Consider the following 12,277-nt stretch of genomic DNA (forward strand, 5'->3'; position numbering starts at 1 on the left):
CTCATCCAAGGGGCTCAGAATAACCACAGCAAATATATTTATTTGGTCATTAATGGATATTTTAAGTGTTACAACATGAAGAGAAAAATCCAAGAAAAGTGTAATAAAAGTTAGTTTCCTATTGTTAGTAGTGTCTATTGAAAACACTAATTTCACTACAGGGTGCAGTCTTGGAGGCTTTCTGTCTAATTAGAATTCATTTCCATATTCTTCATCAGTTCCTTCTTCAGCTGAAATCTTCTCAAATGACCTTTTTTCTTCAGTTATGACTCACCCAAAGACTATTTTTCCCCCAAACAATCATTCAAATACAACTGCATTTTTCCAGTAAACACATTCTAAGAATAAATGACCTTGCTGGCTAAATCTACTAAATGGGAGGAAGGCATTGACTGTATTAAGCTTGCTTTAAGTGTTACAAACACTGTTTACCTCCAAGGTGGATAATGCCAAGTGGGAGGTATGTTTCTGGGGCCTCTGAAGTAAGAGAGTTGAGTGTGTGCTCAAGAGCTTGCAGTTGGATTAATTATATTTGCAGTTATCTAATGCACATATGAACAGGATGGAAACATTTAATCCCATGTCTGAAAGGAAAAAAAAGGAGGGGAGGAAGCGATGTTGTCATGTGCTCTATACAGAGTTCCAACAAGGAAAACTGCCTACACAAATCTTTTCCTTTTAGACTATCAAAGCAATTTTAATATGCATAGTTCCTGAGGCATAGCTCAGTCTGACTGACCGAGTGCTTTGCCTGTTCTTATTCTGGGTCATTCAAATGAATTTCAGAACTGTCTCCCATCTGGAAAGCTTTATCAATGCTTAATAGTATATGCTAAAAACCAGACAACATTTTTTATTCAGTCTTATTATTTGACCTCTAGGTGAGAGGCTGGTTTGTTGTCAACTGTCAAAGATAAATTTTTGGGTGGGTTTATGAGGGCCTGTGGGTAGTCTGGATAAAATAGCAAATAAGGGAACAAATAACTTTCCCTTTCCTGGAAGGAATGCAGGGGAAGCATTTGATTTCTTCTGCAGTTCTTTATATATATATATATATATATATATATATATATATATATATATATATATATATATATAATTTTTATTAGAGTATAGTTTACTTAAAATGTTGTGTTAGTTTCTTCTGTACAGCAAAGTGAATCCGTTATATATATACACATATCCACTCTTCTTTAGATTCTTTTCCCATATATGTCATTACAGAGTATTGAGAAGAGTTCCCTGTGCTTTACCATAGGTCCTTATTAGTTATCTGTTTTATAGATAGTAGTGTGTATATGTCAGTGGTGGGATGATTTTATGTCCTGTGAAAATGTAAACAAAGAATCAAGATGATTAATACTGAGAAAAGAAAAACAAAGAACTTGTATATTGGAAGTTATCCGTCATTTTTCAGTTAGTTTGATTTATAAAATTTGACAAATGGGAAACTATATGGGAGATGAATCTGAAAGCTTTATTAGTTTCTACTTACCAAATTATAACCAAATTTATAGTGGGCAGGAAATAGGGAGTATTGCATATATCTTATCTTTCTAAAATTATGAGGGCTTTTTTGTGTATCATTGTGGATGGAAATGCTAAGATATTTACCTTCATGTTTCCAGAAATGACACATATTGCTCTTCTTCAAGATCCTGTTATTAGTGGTGAAGTTTATGTAACTCACCTTGAAATTCTCCGTAGTGTCTTTTTCTTTGCCCTGTTGAGTGGTTTAATGCTTCAACAATGCAGGGGAAAATTGCAGTGCAGATTATTGCTCTGAAATCAATTAATAACTGAGGTTATTATTTAGGGTTGGCTTCACTTCTTTCACTTCTTTTCTTTTTTCTTCACATCTTTTTCTTTTTCTTTTACATTTTTATTGGAGTATAATTGCTTTACAATCATGCATTAGTTTCTGCTTTATAACAAAGTGAATCAGTTATACATATACATATGTTCCCATCTCTCTTCCATCTTGTGTCTCCCTCCCTCCCACCCTCACTATCCCATCCCTCTACATGGACACAAAGCACCGAGCTGATCTCCCTGTGCTACGCGGCTGCTTCCCACTATCTATTTTACGTTTGGTAGGGTATATATGTCCATGCCACTCTCTTGCTTTGTCACAGCTTACACTTCCCCCTCCCCATATCCTCAAGTCCATTCTCTAGTAGGCCTATGTCTTAATTCCTCTCTTACCCGTAGGTTCTACATGACATTTTTTTTTCTTCAATTCCATATATATGTGATAGCATACGGTACTTGTCTTTCTCTTTCTGACTTATTGCACTCTGTATGACAGACTCTAGGTCCATCCACCTCATTACAAATAGCTCAATTTCATTTCTTTTTGTGGCTGAGTAATATGCCATTGTATATATGTGCCACATCTTCTTTATCCATTCATCCGATGATGGACACTTAGGTTGATACCATCTCCTGGCTATTGTAAATAGAGCTGCAATGAACATTTTGGTACATGACTCTTTTTGAATTATGGTTTTCTCAGGGTATATGCCCAGTAGTGGGATTGCTGTGTCATATGGTAGTTCTATTTGTAGTTTATTAAGGAACCTCCATAGTGTTCTCCATAGTGGCTGTACCAATTCACATTCCCACCAGCAGTGCAAGAGTGTACCCTTTCCTCCACATCCTCTCCAGCATTTGTTGTTTATAGATTTTTGATGATAGCCATTCTGAATGGTGTGAGATGATATCTCATTGTAGTTTTGATTTGCATTTCTCTATTAACTAATGATGTTGAGCATTCTTTCATATGTTTGCTGACAGTCTGTATATCTTCTTTGGAGAAATGTCTATTTAGGTCTTCTGCCCATTTTTGGATTGGGTTGTTTGTTTTTTTGTTATTGAGCGGTATGGGCTGCTTGTAAATTTTGGAGATTAATCATTTGTAAGTTGCTTCATTTGCAAATATTTTCCCCTAATCTGAGGGTTGTCTTTTGTGTTCTTTATGGTCTCCTTTGTTGTGAAAAAGCTTTGAAGTTTCATTTGGTCCCATTTGTTTACTTTTGTTTTTCTTTCCATTTCTCTGGGAGGTGGGTCAAAAAGGATCTTGCTGCTTTTTATGTCATAGAGTGTTCTGCCTATGTTTTCCTCTAAGAGTTTGAGAGTTTCTGGCCTTACATTTAGGCCTTTAATCAATTTTGAGCTTACTTTTTAGTATGGTGTTAGAGAATGATCTAATCTCATACTTTTACATGTACCTGTCCAGTTTTCCCAGCACCACTTATTGAAGAGGCTGCCCTTTCTCCACTGTACATTCCTGTCTCCTCTATCAAAGATAAAGTGACCATATGTGCGTGGGTTTATCTCTGGGCTTTCTATCCTGTTCCATTGATCTATATTTCTGTTTTTGTGTCAGTACCCTACTGCCTTGATTACTGTAGCTTTGTAGTATAGTCTGAAGTCAGGGAGCCTGATTCCTCCAGCTCTGTTTTTCCTTCTCAAGATTGCTTTGGCTATTCAGGGTCTTTTGTGTTTCCATACAAAGTGTGAAATTTTTTGTTCTAGTTCTGTGAAAAATGCAAGTGGTAGTTTGATAGGGATTGCATGGAATCTGTAGATTGCTTTGAGTAGTAGAGTCATTTTCACAATGTTGATTCTTCCAATCAAAGTACAAGGTATATCTCTCCATCAGTTTGTATCATCTTTAACTTCTTTCATCACTGTCTTATAATTTTCTGCATACAGGTCTTTTGTCTCCTTAGGTAGGCTTATTCCTAGATATTTTATTCTTTTGTTGCAGTGGTAAATGGGAGTGTTTCGTGATCTCAATTTCAGACTATTCATCAGTAGTGTATAGGAATGCCAGAGATTTCTGTGCATTAATTTTGTATCCTGCTAGTTTACCAAATTCATTGATTAGCTCTAGTAGTTTTCTGGTAGCATCTTTAGGATTCTCTATGTATAGTATCATGTCCTCTGCAAACAGTGACAGCTTTACTTCTTCTTTTCCAATTTGGATTCCTTTTATTTCCTTTTCTTTTCTGATTGCTGTGGCTAAAACTTCCAAAACTATGTTGAATAAGAGTGGTGAGAGTGGGCAACCTTGTCTTCTTCCTGATCTTAGTGGGAATGGTTTCAGTTTTTCACCATTGAAGATGATGTTGGCTGTGGGTTTGTCATATATGGCCTTTATTATGTTGAGGAAAGTTCCCTCTATACCTACTTTCTGCAGGGTTTTTATCATAAATGGGTGTTGAATTTTGTCGAAAGCTTTCTCTGCATCTATTGAGATGATCATATGGTTTTTCTCCTTCAATTTGTTAATATGGTGTATCACGTTGATTGATTTGCGTATATTGAAGAATCCTTGCATTCCTGGAATAAACCCCACTTGATCATGGTGTATGATCCTTTTAATGTGCTGTTGGATTCTGTTTGCTACTATTTTGTTGAGGATTTTTGCATCTATGTTCATCAGTGATATTGGTCTGTAGTTTTCTTTATTTGTGACATCCTTGTCTGGTTTTGGTTTCAGGGTGATGGTGGCCTCGTAGAATGAGTTTGGAAGTTTTCCTCCCTCTGCTATATTTTGGAAGAATTTGAGAAGAATAGGTGTTAGCTCTTCTCTAAATGCTTGATAGAATTCGCCTGTGAAGACTTCTGGTCCTGGGCTTTTGTTTGTTGGAAGATTTTAAATCACAGTTTCAATTTCAGTGCTTGTGATTGGTCTGTTCAAATTTTCTATTTATTCGTGATTTAGTCTTGGTGGATTGTGCTTTTCTAAGAATTTGTCCGTTTCTTCCATGTTGTCCATTTTATTGGCATAGAGTTGCTTGTAGTAATCTCTCATGATCTTTTGTATTTCTGCAGTGTCAGTTGTTACTTCATTTTCATTTCTAATTCTATTGATTTGAGTCTTCTCCCTTTTTTTCTTCATGAGTCTGGCTAATGTTTTATCAATTTTGTTTATGTTCTCAAAGAACCAGCTTTTAGTTTTTTTGACCTTTGCTATCATTTCCTTTATTTATTTATTTATTTATTTATTTATTTTTTGCAGCATGCAGGCCTCTCACTGCCGTGGCCTCTCCCATTGCAGAGCATAGGCTCTGGATGCGCAGGCTCAGTGGCCATGGCTCACGGGCACAGCTTCTCTGTGACATATGGGATCTTGCAGGACCCAGGCACGAACCCACATCACTTGCATCAGCAGGTGGATTTTCAACCACTGCGCCACCAGGGAAGCCCACTTTCTTTATTTTTTCATTTATTTCTTATGTCATCATTATGATTTCTTTCCTTCTGCTAACTTTTTTTTTCTTCTTTCTCTAATTACCTTAGGGGCAAGGTTAGGTTGTTTATTTGAGATGTTTCCTGTTTCTTAATGTAGGATTGTATTGCTATAATCTTCCCTCTTAGAACTGCTTTTGCTGCATCCCATAGGTTTTGGGTCGTCGTGTCTCCATTGTCATTTTTTTCTAGGTATTTTTTGATTTCCACTTTGATTTTTTCAGTGATCACTTCGTTATTAAGTACTGTATTGTTTAGCCTCCATGTGTTTGTATTTTTTACAGATCTTTTCCTGTAATTGATATCTAGTCTCAGAGCATTGTGGTTGGAAATGATACTTGATACAATTTCAATTTTCTTAAATTTACCAAGGCTTGATTTGTGACCCAAGATATGATCTATCTTGGAGAATGTTCCATGAGCACTTGAGAAAAATATGTATTCTGTTGTTTTTGGATGGAATGTCCTATAAATATCAACTAAGTCCATCTTGTTTAATGTATACTTTAAAGCTTGTGTTTCCTTATTTATTTTCATTTTGGATGATCTGTCCATTGGTGAAAGTGGTGTGTTAAAGTCCCCTACTATGAATGTCTTACTGTCGATTTCCCCTTTTATGGCTGTTAGCATTTGCCTTTTGTACTGAGGTGCTCCTATGTTGGGTGCATAAATATTTACAATTGTTATATCTTCTTGTTGGATCGATCCCTTGAAAATTATGTAGTGTCCTTCCTTGCCTCTTCTAATAGTGTTTATCTTAAAGTCTATTTTGTCTGATATGAGAAATGCTACTCCAGCTTTCTTTTGGTTTCCATTTGCAGGGAATATCTTTTTCTATCCCATAACTTTCAGTCTGTATGTTTCTCTAGGTCTGAAGTGGGTCTCTTGTAGAAAGCATATATATGGGTCTTGTTTTTGTATCCATTCAGCCAGTCTGTGTCTTTTGGTTGGACCATTTAATCCATTTAAATTTAAGGTAATTATCGATATGTATGTTCCTATTCCCATTTTCTTAATTGTTTTGGGTTTGTTATTGTAGGTCTTTTCCTTCTCTTGTGTTTCTTGCATAGAAAGGATCCTTTAGCATTTGTTGTAAAGCTTGTTTGGTGGTGATGAACTCTCTCAGCTTTTGCTTGCCAGTAAACTTTTTAATTTCTCCATCAAATCTGAATGAGATCCTTGCTGGGTAGACTAATTTTAGTTGTAGGTTTTTCTCCTTCATCACTTTAAATATGTCCTGCCAGTCCCTTGTGGTTTTCAGTGTTTCTGCTGAAAAATCAGCTGTTAACCTTATGGGGATTCCCTTGTGTGTTATTTGTTGTTTTTCCCTTGCTGCTTTTAATATTTGTTCTTTGTATTTAATTTTTGATAGCTTGATTAATATCTGTCTTTGCGTGTTTCTCCTTGGATTTATCCTATATGGGACTCTCTGTGTTTTCTGGACTTGATTAACTATTTCCTTTCCCATATTACAGAAGTTTTCAACTATAATCTCTTTAACTATTTTCTCAGTCCCTTTCTTTTTCTCTTCTTTTTATGGGACCCCTATAATTCAAATGTTGGTGCACTTAATGTTGTGCCAGAGGTCACTGAGACTGTTCTCAGTCCTTTTTTTTTTCTTTATTCTGCTCTGCAGCAGTTATTTCCACTATTTTATCTTCCAGGTCACTTATCCATTCTTCTGCCTCAGTTATTCTGCTATTGATCCCATCTAGAGTATTTTTAATATCATTTATTGTGTTGTTCATCGTTGCTTGTTTCCTCTTTAGTTCTTCTAGTTCCCTGCTAAATGTTTCTTGCATTTTGTCTATTCTATTTCCAAGATTTTGGATCATCTTTACTATCATTATTCTGAACCCTTTTTCAGGTAGCCTGACTAATTCCTCTTTATTTCTTACGTCTGGTGGGTTTTTATCTTGCTCATTCATCTGCTGTGTGTTTTTCTGTCTTCTCATTTTGCTTATCTTACTGTGTTTGGGGTCTCCTTTTTGCAGACTGCAAGTTCGTAGTTCCCATTGTTTTTGGTGTCTGTCCCCAGTGGCTAAAGTTGGTTCAGTGGGATGTGTAGGCTTCCTGGTGGAGGGGACTAGTGCCTGTGTTCTGGTGGATGAGGCTGGATCTTGTCTTTCTGGTGGGCAGGTCCACGTCTGGTGGTGTGTTTTGGGGTGTCTGTGGACCTATTATGATTTTAGGCAGCCTCTCTCCTAATGGGTGGGGTTATGTTCCTGTCTTGCTAGTTGTTTAGCATAGGGTGTCCAGCACTCTAGGTTGCTGGTCGTTGAGTGAAGGTGGGTGCTGCTGTTGAGAGGGAGATCTCTGGGTGATTTTCACCATTTGATATTATGTGGAGCTGAGAGGTCTCTTGTGGACCAGTGTCCTGAAGTTGGCTCTCCCACCTCAGAGGCACAGCAGTGACCCCTGGCTGTAGCACCAAGATACTTTCATCCACACGGTTCACAATAAAAGGGAGAAAAACTTGAAAGAGGGAAAGAAAAGAAGGAAGAAAGAAAGAACAAAAGAAAGAAAAAAAGAAAGGAAGGAAGAAAGAAAGGAGGGAAGAAAGGATGGAAGGAAGGAGGGAAGGAAGGAAAAAAGAAAAGAAAGAAAGAAAGAAAGAAAGAGGAAAGAGGATAACATAAAATAAAGTTATTAAAATGAAAATAATTATTAAGAAAGAAAATTTAAAGAAAAGAAAAAAAAAGGACGGATAGGACTCTAGGACAAATGGGGACAGCAAAGCTATACTGACAAAATCTCACACAGAAGCATACACATACACACTTACAAAAAGAGGAAAAGGGGAAAAATAATAAAACTTGCGGTCATAGTCCACCTCCTCAATTTGGGACATGTATTTCACAGATGCAGGGTACATCAAGTTGAGTGTCGAGCTTTAATCTGGTGCTTCTGAGGCTGCTAGGAGAGATTTCCCTTCTCTTCTTTATTGACACAACTCCCGGGGCTCAGCTTTGGATTTTGCCCTGCCTCTGCGTGTAGGTCGCCGGGGTGCGTCTGTTCTTCACTCAGACAGGACGGAGTTAAAGGAGCAGCTGCTTCAGGGACTCTGGCTCACTCAGGCCGGGGGGGAGGGACGGGTGCAGATGCTGGGCAAGCCTGCTGCAGCAGAGGCCGGCAGGATGTTTTGCCAGCCTGAGGCGGGCCGTGCGTTCTCCCAGGGAAATTGTCCCTGGATCCTGGGACCCTTGCGGTGGAGGGCTGCACAGCCTCCCCGGAAAGGAGGTGTGGACAGTGACCTGTGATTGCACACAGGCTTCTTGGTGGTGACAGCAACAGCCTTAGTGTCTCATGCCTGTCTCTGAGGTCTGCGCTGTTAGCCGAGGCTCACCCCTCTCTCTGGAGCTCCTTTAAGCAGTGCTCTTAATCCCCTCTCCTCGTGCACCAGGAAACAAAGAGGGAAGAAAAAGTCTCTTGCCTCTTGGCAGGTCCAGACTTTTCCCCGGACTCCCTCCCAGCTAGCAGTGGTGCACTAAACCCCTGCAGGCTGTGTTCACGCTGCCAACCCCAGTCCTCTCCCTGCACTCCGACTGAAGCCCGAGCCTCAGCTCCCAGCCCCGCACGCCCTGGTGGGTGAGCAGACAAGCCTCTCGGGCTGGTGAGTGCCAGTCGGCACTGATCCTCTTTGCGGGAATCTCTCCGCTTTGCCCTCTGCACCCCTGTTGCTGTGGTCTCCTCCGTGGCTCCAAAGATTCCCCCTCTGCCACCCGCAATCTCTGCCCATGAAGGGGCTTCTAGTGTGTGGAAACCTTTCCTCCTTCACAGCTCCCTCCCACTGTTGCAGGTCCCATCCCTATTCTTTTGTCTCTGTTTGTTATTTTTTCTTTTTCCCTACCCAGGTACGTGGGGAGTTTCTTGCCTTTTGGAAGGTGTGAGGTCTTCTGCCAGCATTCAGTAAGTGTTCTGTTGGAGTTGTTCCACGTGTAGATGTATTTCTGGTGTATCTGTGGGGAGGAAGATGATCTCTGCATCTTACTCTTCTGCCATCTTTCCGATTCCCCTCTGGCTTCACTTTTCATATCACAAGCAAAGTCAAATATTTGATTTCAGTTTGAAGACTTTAAACAGTTGACTTCACTGCTATTTAAACAAAAAAGTTAGGTGGCTAACTGAACACATTGTCGAAACTGAGATCTCGGTTAAAGATTTACCCAGACTCAAACATCATCTTTACTGAGTTATGATAGGCATAATCTAATAAAAATCTCATTTGACAAAAATCATATCAATGATTCTCCATACTGAATGTAGATGTCAAAAATACTAATCCAGGAACATTGTCAATAGCTTAAAATTCTTTTTGTAGACTTGAAGTTCATAATTATTGTTCAGCATCTTTCACAGGTTAAGACTCATAGTTTTGAAACTGTTTTGTTATTCTGCCACTTTTCCTTCTAAGTACCATTTTCAAGTTAATTGATCTAGTTGTGAAACACAAACAACTTATATTTATTTTTTCATTATGCTTTGGTGTTGCTATAGAATATGTCTTTTTACAAAACACTCCATGAACACCCACAATTGTTGTTGTTGTTGTTCTTGAAATTTGAAATTTAAGTGGGAAGTTTAAGTAAAGGAAGGGAAGTCGAAGGTCCTTTATGCCAGAATATGAATTGAAAGAGATCTAGAACATCTCAGCAATCATCTTCCCTATTGCCATGTAAACAGTGTAGCTTTTGTTAGTACAAGAGAAAAAAATATACAGAAATTTCAAGGAAAGTTTTCACAACCAATTCAGTTTGACAATAATCAAACACTCATACTACAAAACTGAACAAGCCACAGTTCTTGCCCTTGAGGAACCGAAAACCCAATAGAAGAATCTTAGAAATATAAGTAACTTCTCTGAAAAGTGCTCTCCTACCTTAGTACTCCTTAGCTCTCTACCTACATTTATTTGTTGTAACATTTATGGCATTCTTATATCCCACATAATTTACATTTTTGACTCTTTACACTAGAATTAGAGGTCTGTGAAGGTAGGAGGTTTTTGTCTGTTTTGTTCATGGTTAGTGCTTAGAAAAGTATCTGGCACACAGTAAAGAATAAAGAGCGTTGAATCAGTGCATCAGTGAGTGAATAGCAAAAAGAAGACTCTAATGAGTGTTATAATAGATGCAGAAATAAAGTGATTTTGAAGTGTATAGAGATGAGATTCAGACGAATTCTGTGACCTTCTTCAAATATTAGCTAATGTATGAAGCCATCTTCAGATCATCCAAGTGGCTTTCTTTCTACTGTGTCTTTATTCTTTCACACCTACTTTGTAACACTTGCTATATTGTATTGCAATTATTTATTCATGTTCCTGTTCATTGGTCTATATGGACTCTTTATCATTTTTTCCCCAAATCATCCATTATAGTGGTTATTAAACGAATGAGTGAAGGTTTAGTAAGCCTGCGGCTCAGAGCTTAGGGTTGGGTTATGGGTAAGAGGTGTGATGAAGTCTGACAAAGGTCATGGCCACATTTGAGTGTAGACTACTTTTTCAAGAGATTTGACAGTAATTTGGAAGGTTTGCAGGGACTGAGGAGAATAGAAATGTTTTGGAATAGGTGCTGCAGTGGATTCAGTAGGGAGATAGTTATTTATATATAAAAGGAAAGAAAATGGGGACCCAGTTGAAATTTAATATCATGGATATTTAGTTTATGTAATCAGAATGTTGTGTCTTTCTTGAAGCAACTTGCATAAATCAAGAAAGAGATTTAAGAAAATGGTTTGTTGGATTAATTCAGGGTTGGAGTTCAGCACTGTAGGTATAGTGCAAAGTCAAGGGAGTTAAGAAGGCCAATAAGGCATTGAGCAAGTTATTAAAATATGATAATAGGGAACAATCATGGAACAAGAAGGAACACAATTAAAGCAACACAGAAATTCCATGCAATGATATGGTCTAAGGTGAGGGCTGAGGTGGAATAGAGATGGAAATCATTTAAGATGAAAGAATTATTATAATACCATTATAAGGAAATAATTTTGTTACATGAAACCTTTTAAGAAATTAAGTTATTAGAGCATTATGAAGTTACCTCTCAAACTTATATTTTATTAAATTTGTATCTTATAATATCAAATCTACTTTATAATCATATGATGGTTTCTGAATGAAATTTTAATGCCTAACCTAAAACTTTCCAAAGGAATGAGTAAAAGGAGTAGGATACATTGCAAAAATCACTAAAATACTACAGAATCGATTAATCTGAAAACCAATAACTTGTATGATTCCCTTTGATTAAACATTTTAATTAAGTATCTGTTCTAGGGGTTATGCTAGATGTTGAGGATATGGTGATGAGTATCTTGTCTGCAAGTTACTCATGTTTACCTATTTGAAGCAATGTATCAGCTTTTCACTTAAAAATATAAAAAGAAACACATATCCTTCTTTTCATATAAAAAGCTAGAAAATGTAGACAACCATGATAAAGATAATAAAATATTGCTCATAAACCCACTATCTGGAGATGTCATTAAAATCACTTCCAATGTTTTTAGAGGTGTGTGTGTTTACAAAAATATGATTTATGCATTGGTTTATAAATTACATTTTCATATAATTTCTTTTGACCATATTTCTGTATCAATAAATGTAATTGTATACCATCTTAGCACATGCTAAATGTACTAAATACTACATAGTATCTCATTGTAAGACTAGTAATTTATTTTCCCAGTACTCTGTATTTGGACATTTAGGTTATTTCCACTATTGCATCATAAATAAATACTGTAAACATCCTTGACTGTATGGTTTTTTAAAAAATATTTTAATACATTGAAAATGTTTATTAAAGTATAGTTGCTTTACAATATTATATTAGATCCAGGTGTACAGCACAGTGATTCAGTATTTTTACAGTTTATATTTCATTAAAAGTTATTACAAGTTAATGGCTATGATTCCCTGTACTATACAATATATCCTTCTTGCTTGTCTATTTTATACATAGTTTGTATCTCTTAATCCAATACCATTAATGTATCTCTCCCCCTT

Source organism: Mesoplodon bidens, assembly GCF_964165515.1.
Source record: "Mesoplodon bidens genome assembly, chromosome: X".
Classification (NCBI taxonomy): domain Eukaryota; kingdom Metazoa; phylum Chordata; class Mammalia; order Artiodactyla; family Ziphiidae; genus Mesoplodon; species Mesoplodon bidens.